We start from the raw sequence: 19,653 nt of genomic DNA, 5'->3' as shown, positions 1-19,653 counted from the left end.
GCGGATCAGACCAGCACTCATGTAGTACGGCCGGCAGAAGACTATCGTCTTTCGACGACATTTGCAGCGAAGCACGCAGATACGCGGCAAATTTTTTCTCTTTCCTTCCTTCTTTTTCTTCCCTGTTTCTTTCTTTCAGTCTTATCCTTGGCTTATACCCGCATATGTCTGGCTCATACTCGCATCAGCAATGTCGGTATGCGCCACACGTGAGTATTTGCGTGACTACGATGCCACCGCAACTTGTGAGTCAATACAAGCTGCGCTTGAAAAACGAAAGAAGGAATAAATGTACATGATGTTTAAGCACAACTGCATACCTACCCCTTTCTTGGTACTTGCAATGTATAGGAAGAATGGAAACCAAATGTCGCCCCTGTCTTCTCGCCCCGTTTGTCAGGCGATGCTCATCATGGAGATGCCAGGCAGGCGAGCCAACTTCAGCTGGTTCCTCATGAACGTGCATCTGACGGACGTATCAGGGCGCTGCTTGACCGGGGGACCCTTCCAGCGAGTCAAGGAATTCAAGGACTTCTACTACAACGTGGCGCAGAACCCGGCGGGATAGCCTGACGCGTTGTGGCCGCGACAGTGCCGGGAAGCCTGGAACTGCTTCGTTGGTCTTGTATTTTTTTTCTTAAAGAGATTTTTTTTACCACGTCAACCGATGCTTGTATGCTATCTTGGCAGTAAGCAATACACCAAAACGCAGATGGGGATAGGCTGCGTGCATCCGAATTATTATCTGCATCCGTCATAGCGTGCGCGGTAGTCAAGTGGCTGTCAGGCCTCTATTACCCACTTCGAGACATTCACGCACGAGCATTTTTAACGTCGCCTAATTCATATTTTGTTTGTTTCTTTGTAACAAAATAATAACAAAAATTGTGAAACGTGTAGTGTAAACATGCACGACAAAGTGCCGAGTCAATTCATAACGCGGGTGCATATAAACACGCGAATCTTTCTTTGCTTTCAAACTTGCTTGTGAGCGGCGTAGTGCATAAAATTTTGTTGCCTGTGCGGAGCATGAGCCGACCTTGCGTGAGCTTTCACGTTGCTTAAGTTGAAAATGAAAACACTTGTACGCGTGTAATTTAGTTCCATAGGATTTGATAGCCCGCTACACTGAAACTTCGCTTCGCACAAATTCTAACATTCGTGTTGATTATGGACAGCCTTTTACTACTTCTACCGGTAAACGAGTCGTGCAGTGATCAGTCCACTGCACATCAGTCATAGCTAAACTGTCAACAGATTTTCGCAGTCTGGCGGTTACAAAATTAGCTATTAGTTTTCGTCTGCAGGAACATGAGCGGGGGTGCGGAGTTTGCTGTTGTCAAGTGAACATATGGCTCGTAGGTACTACAGAAAATTGCCCCCAAAATGAGCACTTGATTCTAATCGAAAATAAATTTTCGGGACTGCTCTGGAGTAGGTAGGGTGTAGAAAGTTGAAATCACACATAAAAAAAAAGCAGTTTCAGGTTGAAAATGCAGCTCTGCAAATGGATAGAGACTCCATTCTTGATTCTTCAACATGTGGATGAAAAGACGCAATCGCTGGAAATGTGTCGTTTGCGTAAGCACCACTGTGGAAAGAGAGAGGCAAATCTTTATTGATTGACCTTGCTGGGGTCAAGGGAGGCGGGGACCGGAAGACTAGCTCCACCAGAACCCCCCTTCCTTAGGCGGCGTCCAGACCTTGAGTCTTGGCGGCGTCGTTGGCGAGCAGCACAGCCTCCAACTGCTCGGACGTGGTGATTTTAGATGTAGGGTGAGTGCTGTGTTTAATGGTGTGCGTCGCTGCGGGACATGCGTTTAGGATTATGTTCTATATTATGGAATAATCCACCCGTTTCTTGGCTGATCTCTCATAATTGGTATGATCCACATGTTCGATAGGCAACAACAGCAGCAACAACAACTAGAGCTTTAACCCTTTGAGGGTCAAAGACGTAAATATACCGCGCCGCGAACAAGTCCCAAATGGTCAATGCCATATACTTACGACACCGCCTCTATGGTTGAAAAACGCGCCAATTTTTCAACTTCTTGCTGCTTCAGCAAGTGCTGCCACCCTGCGTGGATACAAGATTTTTTTTCCCGCTCCGTAGTTTCTTGGTTTTGATTTCGCAGTTTGTATTCGCACGCGCGTCGGCGACCACTCACGCAACCGCGCGTGCGCGGACGTGCGGCAGTTAGTTTTGGTTTCGTATCGCGGGCTGTTTCCGGTCGTTGCGATTGTAAATATTTATGTCTGTCTGGTTTTTAATCTCTCAAAGGGTCACCGCTAGATGCTCGATCGTTTATTAATGCGTAAGATTATGCCCCATGAAGCGGAAAATGCAGCGAGCGGTTGGCGTTAACATTCATGGTACCAAAACCCACGTGACCAAGTGATGACGTCACGTTCCAGGCGGTGAATCTTCTGCGGCGGCTCGCACTACGAAATCCCACGGTGAACAGCCACGGCGTAGGACAGACGCCCTAGCGCACACTAAAAAATGGATTTGCCCAATTCGAAAATTGAGTTGACCCACGTTCGAAACCGACATGGCCCACTCCCGAAATTTACTTGACCCACCCTCAAAATGTGTGTGGCCCACTACCAAAATTGACTTGGCCCAATTCGAAAATTGAGTTCACGAACGTTCAAAACCGGCATGGCCCACTTCCACAATTCACTGGGCCCAGCCCCGAAATTTGGATGGCCCACCCTCAAAACGGTCTTTGCCCGATTCGCGCAGATGAACAAGTGATCACGTGATGTGACATAGTCACGTGACAAAAGAACCACCTCAATTTGCAAGGACACATGACCAAGATATGACGTAATGTGACAATGTCACGTGACATGGGCGTCGAAATAGTATGAACGTCGATATTATCAACACGCCCAGAATGCTATCGCATTCAATGCCCGTATGGGTGCCTCTGCAACTTTTTGATCAAAGGGGTGCGAATACATAGATCATAGATACATAGAATACAACGATGCCGCCATATACCAACGATGCTGCCTGCCTTTCTCTTCTCGAGACTCGCGAAAACGGATTGCGCCTCGGCGGTGATAAGACGAAGGATTACCGCAAGCTTCTGACTCGTTTAGGTTTATGACGGGCGCACAACCATCAGGCTTTGTTGTGAGCGCTCACATACACGGTTTCATTAGGATATGGGCGTGCGCACTGGTTGCTCTGCGGCAAGCAAGTCGAGCGGCGATTCCTCCGATGCGGACTGCTGTCCAAGTGCCGAATCAATATATACCCATTTCATTGTATCTACTCTTTAATTTATGCAAGCCCATGTGTATTCACGAATAAAAATGCATGCTTACTTATGGAAAATGTTTTTTTTGTTTTTTTTGTCACTGTAAAAAAATCGCGGCACTTTTATTCGAGATATACGCTAGTCTGAAGATTTTACATCTGCAATTAAAAAATTCGACTTTAAAGGGTCTCATGTGGAGAAAAAACTTGACTCACAAAGGGATAATGAAGCGGAAAAAAAGGACAGATGGATCGGAAAATTGTGTCTGTAGCCGAGCCTGCTGCCTTAGCATCTACTTGGATTAGGCTGTAGTGCAGAAACTTTAACCACAATTTTGCCTTCACGTTCCCTTTTCACATAAGGAAAGCACAAAAATACTATCTGAGGACGGCCACTGGGACTGCCTGACCACTGAAAGCTGTGTCATTGCGTAGTTTTGAAGGTCAGCGCCTACGACGTCCGTCGTACTAACCGAGTGCCACTTTGACTCCTACCAGAGACTACTGGGACTGCCTGACCACTGAAAGCTGTGTCATTGCGTAGTTTTGAAGGTCAGCGCCTACAACGTCCGTCGTACTAACCGAGTGCCACTTTGACTCCTTCCGGAGCCCTCCACTACGGCGTGCCTCATAATCAGAACTGGTTTTGGCACGTAAAACCCCAGAAATAAGAAGAAGACTCCTACCCTCTGTATTGATCACGCTCCGGGGGCGTTCTATGCCGCGCGCGCCCGCCAGGGCCGCTGTATCTTGAAAGCCATCTGTGACGGAAACCGAGTCTGCCTTGCGCTGTGTTTTCGCGGCTTAGTTCGCGTTGACGCGAGCGCCAGCACGAAGGTTAATTCGCTCGCTGCTGCCACCGCGCTTACTCACTCCAGCGTTTTACAGCGTAAGCTGTTTTGGGCTTATTCCAAAAGCCTCTTCGGTTCGCTATGGTGTTCGCCGCCGATGCCGGTGACCGTAACCGCTATCGCCGGAAATGCGGAAAAACGTACCCGGTCCCCGCCGGGATAGAGCCCAGGCCCGCTGCTCGGGAGTCGGATACTTTACCACTGAGCCACAGAAGCGCTTTCTATCACGCAGCGTAAAAATGCCCTACAAACGCTCCCTAGTCAGGCACGCAGGCGCAGACGACGAGATGCGGTTCAGACGAGGCGCTAAATCAACGCGATTGTGAGCCTCCGCCAGTATGGTGGCGCTATCTAGTTAAGGCGCCTGCAAACGCAGCGTGCTCGACATGTAAGTTTCATATAGCAGTTGCATGCTGCATGTAACTGGACCTGGTTAACTCAAGCAGTCTAGGTGACTATTTGTCACCAGCCCGTTTTGAAGATTCCAATAAACAATCACCATCATCATTATCATCATCACCAACAACGTACCGTGCCATGGGTCAAGGGATGCGAGATGCGCGCCACGTATTCTGAATACCTCTTCGGAACACGTTATGGCGTTTCCTCGCAAGGTACGAACCGCTGTTGAAGAAGCGAATCGTAGAGCTACGTGCGCGGCTTCAACCAGGCATCATCGGGCTCAGCAGACTGCTGTGCAGAGAGCATTACAAGCCGCAGCTCGCCGTCGACGCCGGGCGGATAGTTCAGATCGTTCTCGTCAAAACGAGACGAAGAGACTTTGCCGCGAAGACCCTGTTGTGCGTGGTGCCGAAATTGGAGCTACTCTTGAGCCGCTCCACCAGCTTACGCTGTGACGGTGCTGCGTGTGCCGTGGAGGCCTGTGACTTTTTACAGCGAAGCTGTTAAGGGCGCACTCTTGGATGGTCGCGTACGGCAACAAACAAAAAACTCTCATTGGCCATATCCTGTATGTGCGAGTGAAAGCGCGCGAGGGCGAGGGACGCGCGCTTTCACGGGGAGCGAACGCACGACGAAGAGCAAACGCGACTTCCCAGTGGAAGGGGAGTGTTGGGCGAGGAGGGCATCGAGGCACCCTATAGTCGGATACAACTTTAGAAGACAGCGGCATTTGCCCCTCAAAGGCGGATGCATACGAGCCGGTACCAATAGGCGTGCACTTCAGGTGACGTCATGAGCCGGACGGCCGGTGTCCCCGCCGACGGAGAACATGCCTAACATGGCCGCCCTCGCTTCGAACTGGGCCGAGTCGCGTCAGCTCTGTGCGTCTCCCTTCGTCAGAGTGAATTCAAATTGTTTGTGGTGGTCTGTCATGCCGGAAATATTATTGCGAGCTTACGATGCACAATTTGTGCCGCGTGCGTTTGTTCTGAGCCGTGAGCCGGCGAAGAAAGATTGCAGCGAACATCGGTGACGCTGCGCTGCGCTGCGCTTCGTGTGGAAACAGGATCCCGCGGCGACATACCGCTGCAAAGAAACATCGTACGTGTTTGTTCCGTGGTGTTTTCTTTTGCTCCTAAGTGAAGTTACGACGACGAGAGTTCGCCAAAGTCTGGTGCCTACTGTGAGCGGCGGGTGTGTTTGTGTACTGTGCCCCTGCGTTTCTCGTCGGACGTGGTGAAGTGATGGAGCAAAACCATTATCAGGATAAATGAGAAAAGCGTGCGCGGATGAAACCAACCTGCGAGTTTCTCAACAGAAAAGATTTGTGAAAGCAACCTCCAACGCAAAGATTCGTTGCTGCCAGCTCAGCGTGCAAACGACCGATCGTTGGCAGCAGTGTGATAAGATAGCCGAGCGTCTAGCAGCGTCGTTCGAGTGTTGTGTAGCACCGTCGATTGATTGCTTTCCACCAATGCTAACAATCAGTGACTAACACGCGCTGCTTGAGCGAATGTCATTGAATTGTTAACGGTCAGGCGTTTGGAAGCAGTGTTTGTTTCCTTAATGTCAGCCTGAATGCTAATATAAAATTATGACTGATACACTGGTGCCATTGCAAGGGAGCTTGGCATGAATTCGCGTCGCTGTGTGGCTTAGAACTCTTCGCTCACTGCACGTGCAAGTTGTAGAAAGCCTGCTGTGACACAATTGCGCATAAGCTGTGCTGCCAGCGCTCGACTTGCTTGTCATGTCATCCCGGTCGATAAGCAGCGAGTTACGGCTTCTCTTTTCGTGCTTGAAGCCGACCTCGGCAAGTAGGCGACGCACAGTACACCGCCTTAGTGATGGGGAAACTCGGTAGTTATCTTCTCGACCGTCGGTATCTCGTTGCGGCGAAAGAAATCGTGCACACATGACCTCAGCGCGCACAACGTGAAGCTGTCAAACTTCGCGCTGCGTCTTCTCTTCTCCGCATTGCGTGGGCGCTTTGGCGAGGGCGTCGTCAGTTTGCCACCCGAAAAATGCGAAGCTTTAACTTCCTCCCTCACCCTGAACACAGTCCTTTCGCTGACACCGACCATGTCGGCGACAAACTTGCTCGTGTCCTCCACGCTGCGTTCAGGCTGCCTGTTACGCTAAAACGTGTACCAGTGGAAGATCATGTTGCGTGAATCGCTGTTCAGGATGTGGCCGCTCTTGTTCTTGCCGAGGCTCCTTGGTGGTGTGGTCATCGAGGTGACACAAGGCTCGTTCGGCAACAAAGGATCGCGTTCCGATGTCACCTCGCTGGGCTCCATGGCTGAAAACTGGCACGGAATGCCGCGCGCGATCGTGCGCGAACTCACGAGATCGCAGGTTCGCAACCGCGAAAAAAAAGAAAAAAATATTAATTAAAAATAAACCCAACACATTAAGAAATTAAGGTTGTGCAAACACACAAAAAGTATATATGAATCTTATGCTATTAAGCCAGCGACTACTACGCCCGGTGCCGTCGATCTTGCTCCGTAGCAGACGACGCACAGCGTTGTAGAAGGCACGGAGTTATTTTTCTCTCGCGATCCGGCCTGTGCGGTAGCATTTCCATCATGATAGTTTTACCAAACCACTCGTCAAGATACACAAATCTTATTTATGCCGACAAATACGCGTTTTAGAAGGAGTCACAATTTTTTGAGCGGGACTATTTCTTGAGTCGCGGAGGAATTGGCTGCTGCGCTTCGGTCAACTGGGCGGGGCCTCCTCCTGTCTTCTAAAGTTGTACCCGACTATAGACTGTGCGTGTGTGTGCCCGATCTCCCACTGCGGCGCATGCCCGCAGCCCTGCCGGCCTCTGCCGCCTGTGTCGCCGACTCTCCCTGGGCTCTCGCCAAAGATAAATGCTCTCACCCGCCTCTCTCCTAACGGTGTCGACAACGGCGTTTAGCCGTTCCGTCACGTAACCAGCGTTTTGACAGAGGTTGTGTGCAGCTCGCCGTCGATGCTGGGCGGATAGTTGAGATCGTTCTCGTCAAAACGAGACGAAGAGACTTTGCCGCGAAGACCCTGTTGTGCGTGGTGCCGAAATTGTTTCTGTGACCGTGCGGTCACACAAACAAAGCGCACAACTGTTGTCGACGGCGGCGGCGTTTTTCACGCGTTCGCACCGAACGCGCGCGGCATTGGTGACGTGTTTATTAAGAACGTGCCAACCTTTGCAATACACCCTATGGCGGTGTACCGTAGCGACCATAAGGCAATGGTCGCTGTGGTCACTAAATAAATGAAAAACACCGGATCATATATATTTCTCATTCTTTAATAGTTCAAATAACCAATCACAACATCACATCTTTGTAGTCATAATTGGAAATACATTATTCCTGCCATAGTACAGCTTCGCTGCCAGAATGAGATGCGTTCATGGTTTGAGTGTGTGGTGGTGGTGAAAACTTTTATTGAACAAAGAGAGAGGGTGAAGCCCGTGAGCTCCATGAAACTAGGTGTCATCCTTAGTCCGGGACGTCATTGGTCGAAGCCGCCACTCGAGCCCGTTGGACCAGAGCTCGTTGTTTCTCTAGTCGGGAGCTGTTGAGCACGGTCGCCTCCCAGTCCTCTCGAGTTGGGTGGGGAATAGGGGATAGTTTGGGATTCTGTTGGCAGGCCCAGACCATGTGATACAGATCTGCCAAATTACCACAGTGCTGGCATTGCCCATTGATTTTGGGATCGAAATGCTTTACTATAGCTGGGCAGAGCAACGTATTAGTTTGGAGGCGCCGTAGGACGCGTTCTTCAGTTTTGGATAGGCCTTTTGCCGGAGGGGGGTACACCCGGCGCTGCTCGCAGAAGTAATGTCGAATTGCACTGAACCGTAGTAGGGGAGTAGGACATTCAGGCTGTTTAGGGCAACAGGGAGGTTCCCGGGGAATAAGTGTGCGCGTGATATAATGTTTGTTAATGAAGTTAGTATGCTTATGTTTACAAGTTTATAAGGCCGATAATACTACTACCCTTATTTCGTATGGCTGTCCACTAATTTGCTACCTCAATCGATGATTGGCCTTTCCGGTGAAACTGTGACTTTTTTTATAACGCTTCCTCTTCCTCTCGCCACACTACCGCTATGACGCCGTACGCAGCGTCAGATGGCGAAGCCTCCGCGACAGTTAATAAACTCCGGGCTTCTTTCTGGTACGGCCGCTGGATAAAAAAAAAAAAAAAAAAGTGCGTCTCGTTGCGTGGCGCCGAAACGGCGTCTCGGGCTGAATTCTCCTCGCGCTTGCTCTGGCGCCACTGCTCTGGTACAGCCGTTCACGGAGAAGCGCTTCCACAGCCGCGTTTGTACGCATGACAGTGACTCTAATCAGGCCGTAAATAACGCGTTTTATAGTTGCACATTACCGGTTGAATATTAAAGTCCTTATTAGAAGTGCCGATTACCCCACATATGTGAAAAGTCTGCCCTAGGAGTGCTAATCTTTTGTAAAGTGAACCTCAATGCTTTCCATGAAGGCTGCCTGCTCGACTCACATGAAATGAAAAGAAGTGCTCTATTACGAGTTATCAGGAGTGAACTTACGTGTTTCTTCAAGACGACTTCAAAACGGTGGATCGCGTTTATTTACAAGATGATGAATGCGAAGGTATCACTCAGCGAAACAGTCCACGGTGCCGCACCCGATCCAGCCCAGCTTCGTTCTTCTCTTCAACTGAACTCCGCTGGCACGTTTCAATATTCTGTTCGTGCTGGTAGTGGCACGGCCACTAGGTAGGTAGGTAGTCAGAAGAATCTTCACCCCGTTTTTATAGGGGCAAGACTGCGGGTCGCTCCCATGTTGGGGACGGGAAGGCCAAGCCTCACCACCGCATCGTGGGCCTTCTGGACAGCAAGGAGTTGATCAATCTATTGGTGGCTCTTTTTACATAAAAGAAAGGTGCCGCCTGCTGCGTCACGTCGCCGCCAGTTGGCGAGCGTGTCTCGGCTGAGGACAGTTGCGGGCGCTATTTTTCCTGGGCTCGAAAAAAAAAAGTTTCCCGGGCTTCGCGTTCTTTTTTTCCATGTACGGCGAACACCCGAGAAACACCGTCGGGACCGCAGTCGGAAGCACAAGCCTAATCTTCGTGTTCTCTTTATAGTCATTCTCCGTAAAATGTAATGAGCATACCTACGGCCTGTCACTTGGCTCCCACTTGATTCCTTTCCCTGACGGCCGTTGGCGAGAAATATTATTCAGCCACGCTTCACGACGCTGTAGATCGCAGGGGAATTCGTGGTACTTCACAGTAGCGTCTCTTCTCGCGTTCGAGTTGCACAGCCGCACACAACAGCTTCGCGGCATCACACCGGTAGAAAAAATCGTCTGCCACACAGGCGCACACCAGAGAACCGTACTCAAGCACAAGAAACATGAGGCAAGCTGCTCACACACACGATCACACAAAAAAGCACACGAAAAAGCACATCAACACGCATTAATCCTGAGGCAACCACATTGTAGCACGAACCGGCATCAGCCAATTGCGTACCGTAGCACTGGAGCCCTCACCAAAAACAGCGGCCGCAACTGTCAACTTAGCCGAGACGCGCTCGCCCATTGAAAGCGACGCGACAGCGTAAGCTGTTATGGGCTCATTCCAATAGCCTTTTCTGGTCGCGATGATGCCGCCGCCGCCGCCCCATAGCCGCTATCGCGGGAAATGCGAAAAAAAGTACCCGCTCTCCGCCGAGTTCGAACCCAGGCCCGCTGCGTCGGAGTCGGATACTTTACCACCGAGCCACGCAAGCGCTTGCTCTAAGGCAGAAGAAACACTCCCTTTATACGCGCCCTGCTCCTCTGCGCCGGTGCGCCTAGGCAGGCGCGCAGGCGCAGACGACCCGAGCCTCTGCCAGTATGGTGGCGCCATCTAGTTAACGTGCCTGCAACCGCCGCGTGCCACGAGATGCGATTCAGGTGCGATGCGATTCAGACGAGGCGCGCAATCAACGCTATCCCGATGTTAGACGTGCGCCACGTATTCTGGGTACCTCTTCGGTACACGTTATATGGCGTCTCCTCGCAAGGTACGAACCGCTGCTGAAGAAGCGAATCGTAGAGCTACGTGCGCGACTTCAGCCAGGCATCATCGAGCTCAGCAGACTGCTGTGCAGAGAGCATTACAACCGCAGCTCGCCGTCGCCGGGCGGATAGTTCAGATCGTTCCCGTCAAAATCGAGGCGAAGACACTTTGCCGCGAAGACCTTGTTGTGCGTGGTGCCGAAATTGGAGCTACTCTTGCACCGCTCAAGGCCTGTGACTTTTTTTTATCTAGCGGCCGTGCTTCTAATCACTTGATACTGTGCTTAAATCGAATGGCAGTAGCAACGAGATTATTTTTGCACACGTGAAACATACCATGGGGGATCGGTCAATATAAGCGGTGAATGAAGTGGCATTTCGCCTGGAAGGGCTTAACATTGATAGCGCTAGCAAGGTAAGGATCGTAGTTTTATCGGCCGTAATACATTGCAGTAAATATTCTCTTAATAAATTAACAAGCATAGTGTCACGCTCATATCGGAAAACGGGAACAGAGCTCACTCGGTGACCGCGAACACTCGCTGTCGTAACGCTGGTGTGATGAAGAGCGGCAGCAGTTGGGAGTCAATTCTCTTTTGTGCTGCGCCTCGCTTCAACGTTAAATAGGCCAGTGAAAATACCGCGCACGCTACACCATGAGCCATCTCGGGTCGCCTACACTGCAACCGCAGCAGAATACCTCCAAGATAGAGCGCGTGTGGCCACACTCAGCCGCGTCATGCGCAGTCTCCCGTGGACTTTATACGGAACCTCACGGCGACGGCGACTTCCCCCTCCTCCGTCTTAGCACGCGCTCATCTTCCCCCTCCCCCGTTGCGCGTGAGAGACGTCGCGCATCAAGCCACCTTCCTTCTCGGCTCACCCTGGCACGATTTCTCTCGCACTTACGACAAACTTTGTAGGTAACCTGACGACGACGGTGACGCCGATTATAAGAATTCGCCTGGAGTGTCCGTATAATCACTACCGTAATAAAACCACGAATGAATTAGTATAGGAAGGAATACTTTATTCAGGGACGACTCAAGTCCAAATATAATGTTTGTTTGCTATGAAATGGCGACGGAGGCCTGACCTGGGCATTCCTTGTTGGCACAGGCCATTGTTGCTGAAAACGAAAGGTATAGGAAATAGAACCTATATGCGGCTACGTTTTTGAAATACCTGTGCACCATACAACGTAGACTCCACAGATGATAATTTCAGGTTTTCATTGGTTCTTCGCTTACGCACACGCGTCAGAAACTAAATTGGTAGTCATACAGCAGACGCCGGAAAGCTCCACCGGGCTCTTTGAGGCCCTTTAGGAGCTTTTAGTGAGAGCTGTGCCAGGTTGCAACGCATCTTCTGAAAACCTTTGTCGTAATGGCGGAGCAATGTACAAAATGCAATGAACGTTTCTTACGCTTTCGCATAAATATTTTACTGTTATGCCTGCTGCTCAGGAAACAATGACACATCTGCACCATGTTGAAGGTAAGCTCTAAAGAGGAAAAACTGTGGGAAAGCTTCGTTCCTTGATCCATCTTAGTGGCCCCACAGGCGCGTCAGGCTATCCTCTCAGCTTATGGGCTTCTCGATAGAAGAAATCTCTGAATCCTTTCACTCGCGCGAAAGGTCCGTCAGCCAGGCAGATACTCGTGGTGTCCGTGAGATGCACGTTGAAGAGGAACCACGTGAAGTTTGCTCGAGTGTCCGGCTTGTCCATGATGAGGCTGGCCTGAGGAACAAAACGGAAAGGCAGGCTCAGTACACGTCATTGCTTAAACTGCGAGAGCACTGAAAAACCATGGAGAGTGGAGGGTGCCAGCAACGCAATGTGTACACTGCAGTATTTCCAAGCAGAGTCACGTAAGCGTTATTCACGATGATGAAGAAGATGATGGTAGTGATTGAATGACATTCCCTTTGAAACGGGGCGGTGATAAAGTCACCTCGCCTGCCTGATTTAAACAGGTATGCTATACATGTTTTTATCTAGCATTTAACAGTGGAGCTATTCCGGTGTGGAGCTGGCAAAATTCAGCATTCAAAATTCAATATTCCGGAGTGGAGCTGGCAAAATTCCGGTGGGCAACGCTAAAATTCCTTGAGCGAGGAGGAGCCACGTCTCTCGCAAGCATAGTGCGAGCACTATGCTCGTGAGAGAGAAGCCTGGATATTGACGCCATAGTTGCGCCGAGCACGTGTTCAGCAGAGCCATGTGACCACGCTAATGAAAGCGGGAGCGCGGCGGCGCCCGGGCATTTCTCCGCTCTACCGAGATATGGCTCTACCTAAGCGCACTTTGACGCCAGAAGAAGAGTCTGCCCGACGAGAGAAGCGCCATCAAGCCACGCGGGAAAGGAATCGCCGTCTTCGTGCCGCTCCAGCCTACCTCGCCAACAAAGCCGCCGATATGCGACGTCGCCGAGCAGATCCGGAATACCGAGAACGCTAGAATCAATCCAAGCGTCAACGCCGCGAAAGCGACCCCGGCCTGCTAGGCTTAGGCTATAGTTGCTAAGGAAAGTCGCCCAGCTCCGCTGTTTCTTCAGACTTGGCGCCACTAGCGTCAAGCTGACCACATTTTTTTTGTATACATTCAGTAACTTTTCCCCTCAATATCTACCTTGTACCGCTGCCTATGATTGTAACAGGTCAAATCTGGTCGTATCAATCTCTTCTCTACTTCTTCTTTACACCAATACTCTAAACGTCTCTTCCTTATCTCGACTGCTGACCGATTGACACTTCCGTCCACTTTAAACTCAAGCACTTCTTGAAGGTGTACGTTACCTACTGTTCTATGCGTTAACCACAGTTTGTTATGCTATGTTATGTGCCCTAACATTGTGCCGTAACACAATGTTATGTAACTACTAGCGCTTATATGTTCCGGGGTTGCATTGAGTTGGTTATATACACGAGTGCGCTTATGTTTCAGTTCCCACGCCAAACGATCAGATTGTGAGATTTTCTAATTTAAGCTGGCAATTCACGGACGCAGCTGCTATCTGCGAGTGGAAACCGATACAGCCAAATAGGTTCATAATCCCTACACACACCTCGGCTGATAATCCACTTCTCATGTTTGCGCAGCCAAAAGAAACTTCAGCATACTGGAGTTCTCGCTGCTCGTAAGGCTATGCAATAGTTTCCCGCCGACTTTGTAGGAACTGTCATCACGCAAATGATTTCGCAGAACGGTCTAAAACATCTCCAAATCGTTCCATAGCACACGAAGGCAACATATTCAAGCAGCCCGCTTCGACTCGCACAAGCCAGAGAAGAGAATGGGCTCGCAGCGCGCCATTTCCTCCTCTCCTGATTAAATGGTCTATACGGTAACCGCTGTATTGTTATAGGTGTCTCACACCTAGTGTTCGACGCTCTGCGGTGCTGTCTTTATAAGCAGGGTTCACGTTTGGGACAGCGACAGCAAGGACCACCACTGACCTTAACGATTCTGCTTCTATATATATTCATGCAACATGGCGTGTCTGTAGCAGAAGCCATTACGAAGAAATATCTTCATGGATGATTATCGCAGCCTGCTAGTATGTTGACGTGCAACGCTCAGCGAAGAATAAACCAATGACACGCGAAGTACCATTGCGAGCGCCATACCCAGATCCATTTTCCTATTTGCCGAGCCAGGTGCCGCAAACAAATCTGTGGTGCTATCCAAGAGTGCTACCTCGGGCCCAGTGGCCGACGCTCTGTGGCGCTGTAATGTTCTTGATCCTTCAGGTTCGCGACAGTGGTAGTGAAAACAACCACCTCCAGTAATGATTACTAATTCATGATCTAATTTCATGTCAACGGCTTCTTCACAGCCTGTGTTGCTCTCGCGCCTGAACACCCACATAACTCCTGCACAACGGCATCATATCGCTCACGTAATATTTAAATTCATATATATACAAATTTAGTATCACGAGCATCTCATTTGACGTTAACGGGTAACGCTACGACAAAACTGAACCAATGACAAACTAGGTAGCGTTGTGGGTTATGTATTTTGGATGCACGTCCCTGCTTTTGCGAAGTACAAAATTTCGAGGCGCACATCACTTCTGCCTATAGAAGGTGAGACAAGCTGGAATGGGTGCAACTTCGCGGAGTGTTGCTGCTTCCTTGTGGCGAGCGCCGTCCGAGCCAAGAATTACGCAAGAACAATTTTACCTTTAGCTCCATGAGATCCAGTGTGTCGTACGTCTGGAAGATTCTTCTACCGTTGAACACCTGGACAGTCTGATCGTCAATGAGTCCAATGACTACCTTTTCATAGGTGAGCTCAGATGTATCGGCCTGGCATGCCTGCGCACGGGAGGCGCAAGAGCAAGATAGAGATAAATAAAAATATTTTATGATATTCATGGTACACTGCGGGTAACACCTATAATTTTTTGGTTTGCTACTCCGGAGAAACTGATATGGTAGAAACACGAAGCATTGATGGCCATAGCAAATTATCAGGTCGCTATACGAAGTAAGGATAGCAGTTTTATCAGCCGTGCAAACTTGTAAACATTAGCTAACTAACTAAAGTAACAAACACGGTGCCACGCACGCACAGGGGAACATGAACACATATAACTCGATGATATGCTCGCTTGGACTGCGAGTGTCGGTTGGCAAACCACTGGTGTGAGGAAGCGCGGCAGCTGTAGCGAGCGAATTGACTTTCCTGCTGCCTCTCGCTTCATCGCGAACTGAGCGGCGAGAACACAGTGCACACGAAGCTATCAGCCCTCAGACTTTATCACCATCGCAGATCGCTTTGAAGATAGGACCGGCGCGGCCGCACCATACGCAGCCGCCGCCGTAGTAGAACGCCCCCGTGCCCCCGGTGCCTTGCGCGCGAGGGGAGACGGGGAGACGGCGCGCTTCCTCCCCGCCTTCCTGCCTTTCGCGCGCGCGAGATAGAGCCGCCATCCTCGGCTCACACTTGCACGCTTTCACTCGTACGCACAGCATACGGCGCGCGACCACTTTATCACACTTGGACTTTATATGAGACATCACGGTGACGCCAACGGCGGAAATGCGCCTGGAGTGTCCATATAATTGCTATCGCAATAATAAAAGCACAAGTCTGGTACAAGGGAGATATAGGCAGACCATGTTCCCCGTTCACAGATGGCATGTTTCCGTTTTTCCAACGGCGCAGACATGCGAGAGATACGCGGCATTTTCCTGACTTGCGTTAGCAAGCGTGAGTTGAGAGAGCAAATTTTGGAGACTGTGCTTAGGTACTACGAGACTCCTTCCATGTTTCAAAAAACATGGAACGACTCTGCATGGTACTGAGGAGGAAAATGCGTCTAGGCACGTTTGTCCCTAGCCGAGCTTCACATCGCTACCGCTGATAAATACTCCAGAATAACCTCTCCCTCTATTCGGCTTTTGGGGCGTAGCTGTCACTGAGTCGCGCGCCTCATTGGGAGGTGCGTAGTTCGAATATGCCTGCTGCATATTTTCTTTTTTTCCCGCTCGGCATTACGGTATCATTTATCCCTGTCACTTCTGCATTACCTTTCTTTTTTTCCTTGAGTTCAACCACCACCCCTGCCAGGAGGGTTCCTGCCAAGGGATCGAAGCGACACGGCGCGGGGCGTGGTGGCTGAGCGGTCGCAGACCAACGAATATTGCCGCAAATTGGATGTGGTATTTGTCGCCACTTGTCCCGACGTCTATCCATTATGAGGTCTTGCAAGCATGCCACGATGAACTGAGATCTCGCCACCTCGGCTACACGCGGACACGGGCCCGAGTCAAAGAGAAATGTTACTGACCAAGGATTGCCACCTTTGTGAAACATTAGATGCGCCCCTGCCTCTATTGTCAATGACGCAAATCACCACATTTGAAACCAGCTGGGCTATTACAACCAGTCCAAGCGCCCACGACGCCGTTTGCTCAAATCGGTATGGACCTTCTCGGACCATTATCGACTTCAAATACTGTAAAACTGGGTAATAGTTTCCACCGATTACGTGACACGCTATGCAGAAACCAAGGCCCTTCCAAGCGGCACCGCAGCCGAAGCAGCGCGATTCTTCATTGAAAACGTGGTTTTGGGGTACTGTGTTTCAACGGTGATAATAACGGACAGGGGGACTGCATTTACGGCTACACTCCTAAAGACAGTGCTTAGTCTCAGTGGCACGGCTCACCAAAAGAGCACACCCTATCACAAGCAAACAAATGTCCTAATAGAACGCTTGAACAAGACTATCCCAGACATGCTTAGTATGTACGTAGACATGGAACACATGACATTCTACCGTATATCGCATTCGCTTATGACACGGCGCAGTAGGAAACAACGCAAAAGACACCATTTAGCCTTCTTCAGGGCCATGAAGTGATGACGATGCTCCATGCAATGCTACCACATGACTCCGATGATAGATACACTGACGCTGAAGCTTTCGCTCAACGGGCTGAAGAAGCGAGACATATCGCGCGCGTCCGAATCACCCGACAGCAGAACTACGACGCTTGACGTTACAATATACGGCACCGATATGTCACCTATCAACCTGACAAGAAAGCGTGGATTTGGAGTCCCATTCGCCGCCGAGGGCTTTCAGAAAAGCTACTCAGGAGGTACTTCGGTCCGTACAAGGTTGTACGACGCCTGAGCGACTTGATCTATGAGGTTATCCCTGATGGTCCTTCGTCCTTTGCGCATGAAACCCTATTTTTTCGAAATGAAGTGAAGTGACCACACCTAGTCTGACAAATCTTCCGACCGTTGGGCGAGCATCGGGACGAGGCTCTCTCTGGAGGGAGGCAAATGCCACATCCGAAATGTGGCACGTACAGAAAGACGAAGATCTCGCGTGTTGCAGAAGACAAGACGAGGTCCACGCCTGATCGCCTTTTCAGTCTAATTAAAGTCTCCTGCCCCGTTCCTAGTTCCTGCTGTTTATGCATCGTTAAAATATGGAGACGTTAAAAAACTAAATTAAGTTCTGGGGTTTGAAATGCCAAAACCACGATCTGATTATGAGGCACGCCGTAGTGGGGGACTCCGGAAATTTGGACCACCTGGGGTTCTTTAACGCGCAACTAAATCTAAGTACACATGTGTTTTCGCATTTCGCCCCCATCGAAATGCGGCCGCCGTGGCCGGGATTCGATCCCGCGACCTCGCGCATATGGAGACATTACCGCGAATTAGTTCTTTTCTATGGTTAACCTTTACGGACTCTGTATCATCCGCTGTGATCCCGTTTCAACAGAAGTTCATCGCCAGTTCTTGTGTATTGTGCATTGCCATCGGCTAGGGACGAACGGAGCAAAGCGCGTCATTCGCCGTAGTACCTGGTCACAGTACCCAGATTTTTCTCTCACAGATCGTACATGCGCACAAACGTCGGGCAAAGGCTGCACACCTCCCGCGTTTCTGCGGCCTTGACGAAACCGAAATACGCTCGGAGATGTAGAAGCCGATGCCTATATCTGGAAAACAACGAGCGTGCATTCAGTTCGAAAGCTCTCGCCCCTCCTACCGGATGCACTCGTAGGTCACGAACGTTGGCTCGCGCGGCCAAATCAGGGAGTCACCAATATGCAAATAACATCCCTGGTATTTCGCTGCAGACGGTTAACAGCCCTAATATTAGGTGAAATCTTTCTGTTATCTGCCAAGACTTTGTTGAGAAAGCAATTTGCAGATTGTTTTGCTGTTTTTTGTGGATCACGTGCGTTGCGGACTAGCATCACCAACTTTCTTCGAAGCACTTAAGTGTTTTACATGCGCAAGTAATTGCTTCTATTGCAAACGCTCTTGTAATTTGTTGTAGCGCAGGCAGAACGACACCGAGAAAGAAGGCACGAGACAACAGACAGCGCTGAACGATCAGCTGCGAGCCGCGGTGAATGTCCGCCATGTCTCCTCGCACTGAACTCCAAGAACCGCGGCTGCGTACTCCAAAAGAAATATAAACTTCTAAGCGTTTCTAGATTACAAAACGCACGTATTATTTGCTCTTATGAAAGAGAGGTCAGTAACATCATAACGCATAGGTCCTTTTCATTGCATTTAAAAATAAGGCAGCGTATGCCGCAACGCCTGGCAGCAGGCCACTCTGGGCGTCGCACCAGCCGCATCGTTGAAATCGCAGTCGCGTGAAATGGGCCCTCTAAAAATCGCATTGCGACGCGTGCGACTGCACCGGTTTTTGTCGTCCCACTCGCAGCATGTGAAACAGCCTTTACTACTAGTTTTGCCCCGTTTTTCTTGGAAAGACGCAGAGCTGCTGTTGTAGATGGATTATAACACAGAGCGTTTAGTGTTGCTTCTTGCACAAATTTTATGGAAGGTTATAGGCCGCTAAACTGCTTCTCACTCCTGCAGGAGCCTGAAATTGCTCACATTCCAGAATAAATAAATAAATAAATAAATAAATAAATAAATAAATAAATAAATAAATAAATAAATAAATAAATAAATAAATAAATAAATAAATAAGTTAAGTTGAACCCGGACATATCGAATTTGAAGGGAATCACAAAACAGTTCGATATAATAGGTAATGCGATATATAAAATAAAAATGTTATACAACAATTTTCAAACTATAATGTAAAAATGTCTCATGCTGATTTTGAAAATAATTGTGAGTGGTTTCCTTAAGTTCGATAGAAGCAGTTTACAAGACTCGCAATTTGCACCTTTGCCGCACATATCGGAAAACTATTTGATGGTCACAAACTTAAACCACTCATGAGTGCATTTCGCGCATAGCTGCCTCCCAATGAGCCATGCTGAAATGTGCAACAACGGTTCTGCTGCGTTTAAGGTTAGCGCGGTTGAGACACAAGTGTAGGACATGCATGGATAGAAAGCGCCAAAAGCGAATCTGAACGAAAACTCATTAATTTTTTCCTTTGGGTTTCGGTCCGGAGCGAAACAAATTGTGACGTTCCGATTCACTTCCGGTTCAATACCCTAACTGAGAGCTTCCGATTGAATGCTGCCCAATAAAGAAACTTCGAGTATGAATGAACTTCTTAAAACAAAATTAAATATTTAAACAGTGGGCGAAAACACAGTACACAGAGAGGTGGAC

Source organism: Dermacentor silvarum, chromosome 7 (assembly GCF_013339745.2).
Source record: "Dermacentor silvarum isolate Dsil-2018 chromosome 7, BIME_Dsil_1.4, whole genome shotgun sequence".
NCBI lineage: Eukaryota > Metazoa > Arthropoda > Arachnida > Ixodida > Ixodidae > Dermacentor > Dermacentor silvarum.
The sequence above is the reverse complement of the archived record's forward strand: the minus strand, read 5'-3'. Positions refer to the sequence as shown.